General features: G+C 37.4%; 1 non-coding gene across 1 annotated transcript; it reads right to left on the reverse strand.

Moving 5' to 3' along the window:
- Positions 1 to 461: 461 nt before the first annotated feature.
- LOC117797319 lies at positions 462 to 565 on the reverse strand. Its single transcript, XR_004622252.1, has one exon. It is a non-coding gene; the product is annotated as a U6 spliceosomal RNA (small nuclear RNA).
- Positions 566 to 10,432: the final 9,867 nt, after the last annotated feature.

Raw genomic sequence — 10,432 nt, forward strand, 5'->3', positions numbered from 1 at the left:
GTTGTCTGCCATCTTGGTTGCCCTTGCTGTGCTAGAGGCCTGTGCAGTCCTGTGCCTCTGTCTCAGCTCATTTCAAAAAAACCCTCTGGCAAAAGCTGGTTGAATATCCAGGCGGCTTGACTTTTTTAAAGATGAATTATTTTGATTTTTATATAGAACTAGTATCTTATTAAAAAAGTGAATCGCTTTCCTATAAGTCGACTTCTTCACAAGCAATACAGACTTAAGAATGAGCTTCAATGATAAGAATGAATCCAATGACCGTAAACTGTTAAGATTTAGAAAGATTTTAGATATCTTCAGACCAACTGCCTACGCAAGGAAGAAATCCCACGATAACAAACTGGGAGTTATGTGACCCGAACGAAAACCTTGTGTATTTTGAAAGAAAAGTCTGGTCTGTTCTGCGTTGGGCAGCTCTGTGAAAAGAGCTGCCTTCAATTAAACCAAAATCTACTTCTCTTGAAATTGTATTATTCATTATTGTACATGTCATCCTTGTGCAGGGGCCATGCTTACCTCTGTATCGTTCCAATTTTAGTATACGTGCTGCCGAAGTGAGCACGATTCATTATTTTAAAAAACATTGACTGACCCTGTGTTCGATTCACAGTTCCCTGTTGCAGGTGCTAAAATTTCTACTCATTCGTCTACCAAAACAATAAGCAGGAACTCCACCTACTTGTCTGTATTGTCAGTTGAGAGTTCTAAAAAAATAAAGTTGGAGAAGAAGGTGGAGAGCCCATTGGTGAGAAAGTGGAATAATTTTCACATGATGGAAATAGAAAGCCATAGAACAGTCCATCGAAAAAGGATAGGAAGAGAAAAGACATTTGGGTGTAGGTGGCCATGGCCTGGGTTGGGTGTGAACCGCAAGATGAGCGGGAGGTGAGAGGCAGATGCAATAAACAAAATAAAATTTCCCCGAAGTTACAGATAAACTATAAGAGTAGAATATATGTTGGAAATGAGGCAAAATAAATCTCTATGTAATTGTAGATCTTGAAATAGAAATATCACATAACTCTTCTCCATCTCTCTTTTTTTCACACAATAACCATTTGTTCTGTAGGGCTAGCCCTACAGAATGTCCTGTCACCTGCTCCTCCCTTCAACTCTCCCAAGCAGCACATACTAAGAATATCAGTGGAATCTGAAAGTAGCAAGACCAGCAGCGTGGAGATAGTATACCACGCTGCCTGCTGGCCCTCCAGGACTGCCTTTTCCCATGATCATTTGGCTTTGTCCCACCTACTCAGTTATCCTCTCTGCCTTCTTTCATTACAGAAATGGATAGAGACAAAATGTTCCTATTGCCACCAAGGAGGAGTGGCCTTAATAGAGAGCAAGTCCTTACATATAATTCCTATCAAAACAAAAAAAAAAATCTAATGTTTCAAAACCAAAATCGTTATTTTGGGTAAAATTTACATCCTAGATACTGTGCATCCCCCACTACCATGAAAAGATATTGGAGTATTATCAATTTTTCCATTATTTGTATCTTATGATCTATCTTTATCCATCACCTATAAATCTATTGCCTCATCTATAACTTTAAACACAAGTACACTTATTGAAAAGATGTCCACATGTCTATTGTCCTTTCTCCCATTTCTCAACTCCCATTTTCCTCTCAACCTTCTCCATTCAAACCATTCCAATGAGCCATTTTCACTGAGGTCACAAATGACATAGATGAATGATTTTCTTTAATTTACATTTAATTCAATTTGAAATGTAATAATTATTAATGCTACAACATTTAAAAATGAGCAAAGAAGGTCCAAAATTAATTTCCTTCCCTACCTCTAATCCTAGCAACCAGTTCTCCCCTTCAAAGTAAACTGCTATGAAGTTTTTAGAGATATTTAATATGCATACAAGCATTGAAAAAAAATTTTTTTTTCAAATGGTAGTATGCACTCTTCTTCTCATTTCTTTTTTTTCACTTACTCTATCTTGGAATCACTCCATATCAGCACATACAATTTCCTATCCTTCTTTGCCTCTCCATTGGGTGCTTTTACATTTTTATTTCACTGGTCCCTTACTGATGGACATTTTGGTGTTTTTAATCTTTTTAGTGTTTAGTGTTTTAGTGTTCAGTGTTTTAATCACTTACAAGTGATGCTACAATAATTAACTATATATATCGTTTTCACCCATGTTGGAGTTTACAGGATAAGTTTTTGAATAGAATTTCTAAGTCAAGGAATATATCTATTTTTAAATCTTTGTTATATATTACTAAATTGCCTTTTAAATAAGTTATAATTTATACCATTTCCCAACACAGTTACCAATGCAGTGGTTTATTAGAATTGTCCACTTATTTACTTACATAGCTCTTTTCAAAATGCTATATGAACAATGATTAAGTTAGTCTATAGAATGATTTTCTGCAATCCCATTTTCTCTCTCCCTCACCATCAATGTTAGCAGATTTAAAAATCCTTCTTAGCACTTAGCTTTTAACTGTTAAATGGTTTTATACTTCTGTTATTAGATTTATCAGTGCTGAGTATATATTTTGGTCCATTGTTATAAAAGATAAACAATCACACTTAGTCTTCCATTCTTGTATACGCTCCCCCTTCCTTCCCAACTTTTCTTAGTTACATGAGTTATTCATTGTCAAGATTTATGACAGTTGTACTGTCCAATAACCAGAATTCCCACATTGGTCTATTAGCCCTGAAATCTTAATACTTAGTCTTCCAGTGGCAGCCCTGCAATCAGAGCCTTACGTTCTGGTGTCTTAGCCCCACACCCCTAATGTTCTATACCAACCTTTCTCCATGGCTTTTCTATTCATCTCTTAATTGCCTGAATATCAGCCTCCAGTAGAGTCTTCAAGAAGGCCTCATGATAATTACATCATCTGAACTCTTGCATGTTCAAAAATGTTTATTGCCTTTATCTTAGAAAATAGATGTCGCTCTGCTAAGTTTTAGTGTTGACTATTACCATAGAAAAGTCCGGTTATAATCTCAACCATCACAAAATACAGAATGACTTCGACCAAATTGCTTGGTTGCTCACATGCATGCATACATAAATAAATGAACAAATGAACGAATGATTAAATAAACAAATAAATAAAGCTACTGACATCCACATGTACTGGGGAATACAAACTGTCTTGTGGGACTGTTTGGTTCCCCTGGCTACTGCTGTCGGTGTTGAACTATATACTCTTAGCTCATGCGTCCATGAGAATGGACATCCATTAAATACATCATTCAAAGCCAAATAGCAAATATTAAGCAATGGGTACTCAAGCATTATACATTTAACATTCTAAAAACAACAACAAACCAACAAATTCCATTCCCTCTGGAATTCTGGTTGCTAAATGAATTGATGTATAATCTGGGATTCCTATCACAAAGATTGCATAAGCAGTCTTTCCTATGCAATGAGTCTGCCCTAAGCCAAGCTACGTTTCTGCCTTCAATACCGTAACATTTTTCTTCCGCTGAAAATCAGAGATTGTTAAACAATTCTAACACCTATCAATTTTATTTCCTTCCCCAAGTCATATGCTGTATTACTTTATTTTGCTTTAGTAAGACAATAGAGATCTTTTCTTCAATCACTAAGGAGGTTGTTTTGTATTCTATCATCTTTAAAGCACCTTCAATGTGTCTTCAATGTGAATGGACTCACTGTTCTTTTAGACATAATTACTGGATACCCAACTAATATTCTCTGATGTCAGTCAGTTGTGAAATTTCTAGTGAGACACTACCTACTGATGTTAGCTAATTTTACTGAGCACTAAGTGTCTAGCATTGTACTAAGCTCTTTAACACATTTTATAGTTGAATGGTTTAGTACATATAATCCCAACAGCAAAACTAGGGTAGAATACTCACATTTTACAGAGAAGGAAATTGAGTCCCAAAAAGGTTAAGTAACTCATGTAGGCTCACAGCTGGAGAAGAGCAGAGCCATAACGCGAAGCACAGCGTTCTGATTCTAGAACCCAAGCACTTTACCACTATTGTCAACACAGCCACCCAACTATGTCCGGAGTAAGTGTTATTATTATACATTTCATAGTGTCTGCATTTGATATCAATGACAGAGGGATGTTTGGGCTGATCATCGGGCCCACAGATTTCCTTATTCTGGCTCATACTAGCAACATTAAAACAACAATGAATCCAGTAAAATTGGTGCACTGGAGTCAAAACAGTTATTTAGTGTTTGCAGCTGTTTGAATTTTTTTTTACTTTTCAACCCATTGTTTAGGCATTATATTAGTATCCCTAGAGAGATTGTTAAGGAATAAAAGGTACGCATGTGTACACACACACACACACACACACACACCCCTCCACACACGGACTTTTGAGAATGGTATTATAAATTCCAGATCTGTGCGAAGCTCCTTTTATGCTTCAGATTATGTAGAAGGCGAGACTGAGAGTATGGCCCAGTTGTCTGCTTGCTTTGCCTCTCACCTTTGCTCCTCGGGAAACAATAGCGACAGCATCATTATCAGATCCTCATGCTTTTCAACTTAGGGTGTGATAAAGTTGCAGTGAGTGCAATTTCTTCTGGGAGAATAAAACTTTTGCCTCTTCCCTAGTAATTTGCAAAAACAAATAAAAGCAAAACAAAACAGAAGAAACTTGAGTGAGTTCCTCTGAAAAATATGTTCCAATAGAGAAAACTTAAAAAAAATATATTGTTATCAGGCAAAAAATAACACATTTGAATAAATATTTATGTATGTTTTCATAGTTTTCTGGCTTATGCTCCTTCACGTACCTTGCAGGCAGTTAAAGAAACAACTATAAATCATAAATAAGGAATAAAATGAACTCTATGAAAGTCTCTGATTACTCCATTACTGAAATCCAGCTTAGCAATCATCCTTTCCTTCCCAGTATATTTTTATAAACAATCCAAAACAAACCTGCAGGATTTATAGAATGCATTTAATGTAAATGAAAGTGGAATGATGCACAGAACTTGCAAGAAATTAATTCATATTTTTCTCTAGCAAAAAAAAAATATATATATATAGTGTATTGGGAAAACAACACATTCCTAAGGAAAAACACCAAGGAAAAATTTTAAATAACTTGATATAAAGGACATAGGGTGTTTTTGCAGGCGATGACCCAAACTGAAAGCTAGTGGACTAAAAATTCTGGTATTTTTTTTTTCTACCACTGACTTTTGCATAAACTGAGAGATGTCATTTTGCTCTGTTTTCTTTAATGATAAAAGCGAAGAAATGAGCAGGAGCCAGCCTAACTGAAAGAAGTACAAAAATGAATCTACCGGAAACCAAAATGCTTAGATTGGGCTGAGAGATGCATTTCTAAAATAATCTATGAGAGCTATGGAACTTTTGTATGGTAATTAGAATCCCTGAAGATCATACAATAGAACTCAGTTCTTTCCTTCATCCATATATATTTGGTCAAAACTATGACTTTGTTGTTCTTGTTTCTCTTAGGAAGTCTGGATCCCCATATTCCCTTATGTTGGAGAATCTTCTAGACATCTTTACCTCTGTGCAAATCTTCTGTGACTAACCCTACACACATCTCATCCATTATGGATATTCACTCTCCGCATGTAATACCAAAAAAATCAAGTGATTTGTAAATCATAACTCTGGATTCTAACTTTATAAAGACCTGATCTAGTATTAATTAAAGATTATATAGAAGTTTAGCTATGTTCAAAATGCATAAGAATATCTGATAATGCAAGATGATTCTCGTGCTTACTGTAGAAATATAGTTTCAAATAAATTCCCGTCATTGCCAAAAATACATTTTTGAAATAACTGGTTATTGGCTCTATTTTTGAAAAAGCAGTTGAGGCTTCCCAAGTGAGTTCACAGCAAGGTGGAAAGTAATATCTATTTTTCTCAAACGTGTTAGACAAGGCCACCAGAAACTATGTTAGGGGCTAAAATTAGCCATTGTAATAAAGCATAAGGCAATACTGTTATGCGCTGTCACTGTGTTCCAATATATGTTATGTTTTGATGGAATTCAGTAGTTTTTATAAGTTGGAGTCACTCAAACAACTCTTTTTCACTTTGTCTATGTGTGTGATGTTAAACAATCAGTTTCCTAGCCTTAGCACTTTTTAATTGAGTGTTTTGGGATAATGCAGGCTTAGTCTTCACGTAATTATGGATAGTCAAACATAAGGCATAAAGCATACGTTGTTGAATATTTAATATGCCATAGGCTTTTCAACTGAATTTAAGTCAGTTGTATACATAAGAATTCACGAATATCCCTTTAATTAAAAAAAAAAAAAACTTTAAAGCATGATCAATTAGTCAAAACAACTATATCAACATGGAAATTTCAAATCAAAGTGGTAAGCTTAATTTATTGCACGATAGAGGCAATAAAGAATACACGGTAAGGAATAATTCCAAAATCCCACACCAAAATAACTGAAATTAAGTTCATCACAGGAGTGGCTATGGGAGAAAATGTCACCACTAATGTTCTCTCTGGAGAACTTTAAAAACAATAAATACATTTATCTGTTGAGTTCAGCGCTGGTCCTATCTGGAAATTAAATTGTCCTAGGTTCCATGCTTCTAATTATCTGCTAGTTAAAATTGCAGTATTGTTCTGATTCATGATGAATGCTAGAAACCTATCTTGTCGACAAATTCCTGATGCACACCGTACGGTTATTGCAAGAGGTTTATGAATTCCTATGTTCACCATTTTCGTGAACTAAATAAATCATGCACATAAATTTATCACTATTTTTCAAATAGTGTTAAGAGTTTAGCTAAACTAATTCATGATGTCACTGCCTCAACATCCATTTTGTTTGGCCAAGCAGTCTGCAGGGACTTGAAACTGACGTTAGCCTCTCCTGCAAGCTCCCGTCCTGGATAGCAGCATCGGAGTCACAAGCAAATGAAAGCTCCTGATTTGACTTCAACCGTCTCCCCTACCTGCCAGCGCCCACATGCCATACGCATCCCTTAGATAATACCGCTGTGGGGTTTACCAAAACCCACCCTTTGGTTTAAACTGCTTAACCCAGACCTCCCTGGGAAACCCCAAAGTACTCTACCCACTCACTCTAATAAAGGAATGAGCCCCAGGTCGTGCCTTCTCTCCATACTCTGCCTTGATGTCCTCATGAAGCCCTTCACAGTGTCCTTCCTCCATGACCTGTGAGTAATAAACTTTTCTACTGCAGCTTCTCCTGTGGTCTGTACTGAACTGTGACCTACTGGGAAGCATCCTGCGCTCCACTTAATAAACATTAATTTAACAAAGTCGTGGGGACAGTCACTATTGTGTTCGTTCAACATGTCTCACAAAGTCAGTGCCCCCCAAATTCCATGGGTTCCCCTGTGTTTCACAGCCTCCTCTCCAGATGGATTAGTGCTACCTACCTAAGCTAAGACAATGGACTACCAGAAGGCATGCTAGGGGTCGCCTCAGGGCCAGCCAAAACAGTTAGGGGTCTTGCTGTCTACTCCATTCCTCATTTTCCCTCCCACAATCACCTTAGTGTCCATGTGTTCCAAAAGGCATAACGCTAAGATGCAGGAGGATTCCCTGACTCGTACTGGTCTCTACATGAGTGAGAAGGTAACTGTCCTATGTTAGGCAGTAAAAGTTTCCGGTTTGTCTGCTGCAACAGCCAGTGTTACTTATGCTCACTAACGCTTCGTGAAATAAGTCAATCACAAAAGTACAGATATTGTATGATCCCACTCACATGAGGTACCTAGAAGTCGTCAGATTTAGAGAGACAGAAAGGAAGATGGTGGTTGGCAGGGGTTGGGGGCGGAGGGAATGGGGAATTGTTTAATGGGCATAGAGTTTCATTTTTGCAAGATAAACAAAGTTCTGGAGATTGGTTGCACAGCAGTGTAAATTCACTATTGAAGTGTGCACTTAAGAATGGTTAAGAAGGTAAATTTTATGTTATGTATGTTTTTACCACAATTAAAAATAAAGAAGGAAACAAGGTCTCAGAGTGAAAATTTATTCTGGTTTTGGTTTTAAAAAAAAAAATTACAGGGGCTCCTGGGTAGTGCGGTCGTTAGGCCTCTGCCTTCGGCTTGGGGCATGATCCCAGCGTACTGGGATCGGGCCCCACATCGGGCTCCTCCACTGGGAGCCTGCTTCTTCCTCTCCCACTCCCCCTGCTGTGTTCCCTCTCTTGCTGGCTGTCTCTCTGTCACGTAAATAAATAAAATCTTTAAAAATAAATAAATAAAAAATAAAATAAAATAAAAATTACAAAAACTAGGCACCAGCTCCACGGAACTGCAAGGTGATTCCCTCAAGAGCCTTCCAAAAGAGTTTAGAACTGTGGCCACGTAATTGGAATAAGAATAGAACAGCTTTACCTAAAATGACTGTCTAGGTCCATTATATGTCTGAAGAAAAAAGTGCTTCCTAGCCAAATATTCCATTTTTGAAAATCACAATGTCCTTTAGCAGTTAAAAACTCTGAAAAATCTTATAGAGAAAGAAAAAAACAACAACCTTTTAATTTGTGTAAGCCAGCCTCCGTTAATCATTTAGCTAATGAAATTTTTTTTTAGTATAATACCTCTTACTATCTGAAACGCCTACATTCCTCCACAGCACTCTTTTCAAAATGCTGAAATAGCATCTCCAAGCTGATATGTTAAGCTATTATGTTTGCTTACAAAGTGTCTCATTTTTTTACACATATTTATAATTATGCCTTGAGAACAAACTGCTATGGGTCATGATCAGGACTAATGTAGCATCACGGGAGTAGAAAAAGTTGTTCCTGGATCATAAACGCATGTGTGTAAACACACATAAGCGCGCGCGCGCGCACACACACACACACACACACATTTAATTGAGTACTTACTATGAGCCTAACACTATACAAACAATGCATTACAAATACCTTACCTCAATTAATCATTACAACAGACTTACGATAAAGCGTTTTTATGCCCAGGATTTTGTGAACAAGGAAACAGAGGCTCTAAGAGGTTAAGGAACTTGCCCAAGGTCACATGATTAGCAAAGGGGTATGTAGCTCAAATCAAACCAGAGCTAAGAGGTTCCAACACCAAGCCGTGAACATTTACTTTATATTATAGAGCACTTTAAGTACAGATCTGAGTCTATCGAGTGCTTCATTCTATAAAGCGAGACAAAACAAAACACCTCATTATGATGGAAAATGAAACAAGAACAAAAACAAAACCCACAATACTAAGAGAAATATACGGACTTTCAAAGTTTCCTAAAACTACAGCTTTTATTTTAAAACTCCTTAAAAAGTAGCCTGTGACGACCTAAAAGCTGGAGAGAAATCTTTTTTTTTTTTTTTTTAAATCCTATTTATAGTGTAGGGCAGGAAATAGCACACTGGGTTAAGAGCTAGGCTAGGAAGTGGGAGACCTAGATTCCAGTCCAGACTCTGCCCTTATCTAACTAGCTGTCATTTTGGCAACATCCATCAAACTTCCCATGCCTCAGTTTCCTCCTGTGAAAGTGTGGACAAAGGCCAACCTAGCTGATCTCTAAGGGACAAAGACCCAAACTTATGCAAGCTTACTGTAATTCTGTGAATATGCTTGGTGGAAGAACAGGAGAGGGTCTACAACTTGGAAAGGGTATTTGCCCTAAATTCAATCCACATCAGCTTTCTAAACTGAGAGACAAGCTACCCCCTTGCTGCACTTGTGGGTACCTTGGTTACTCATTTTCATAAAAGTTCATAAACACAGGTGAATGCAGGGGAGAGCAGCTTGCTAAGGAGAAGGCAGCAGAGGTCTGAGGAAGTCCCATCTTCTCTTACCTCTTTGCTTTGTTGTGCTATCGATGCCCAGGATTTGGCTGCAAAAGGAGTCCTTTCTCCATCCAGACTCATCTCCTTTATGGCCGACATCTAACATGTTGATACATTTTCCCACCCTTGAAGTCAGAATATGGGATTCAGAGAGAAAAACAGGTAGCTAGCCTCTTTTTTTGTTTCATCTAGGATCATTATGAATAGCAGAAAAGCAAGATAAAAGAGGTATTTCTGTTGTCACCTCTGCACTTGTCCTGCTGAGGTTAAAAGCAGTAAAAGAGGGGGGAAAAAAGACCCGTTGTGATAGGTCACACTCCTATGCCATCATCAGAAGGGTCTCTACTGAGGCAATAGTTTCAAAGAAAGAAAGAAAGAAAGAAAGAGAGAGAGAGAGAAAGAGAGGAGAGAGGAGAGAGAAAGAGAGGAGAGGAAAAGAAAGAAAAAGAAAGGAAGGAAGGAAGGAAGGAAGGAAGGAAGGAAGGAAGGAAAGAAAGAAAGAAAAAGAAAGAAAGAAAGAAAGGAGAAAAGAAAAAATAAAAAAACAGAACCGATGTGAGATATTACATGCCACACAAAGTAACTGGCATTGAATAAAAGTGTAAGCACCCAGCTTAAGCTC

Source organism: Ailuropoda melanoleuca, chromosome 20, assembly GCF_002007445.2.
Source record: "Ailuropoda melanoleuca isolate Jingjing chromosome 20, ASM200744v2, whole genome shotgun sequence".
Classification (NCBI taxonomy): domain Eukaryota; kingdom Metazoa; phylum Chordata; class Mammalia; order Carnivora; family Ursidae; genus Ailuropoda; species Ailuropoda melanoleuca.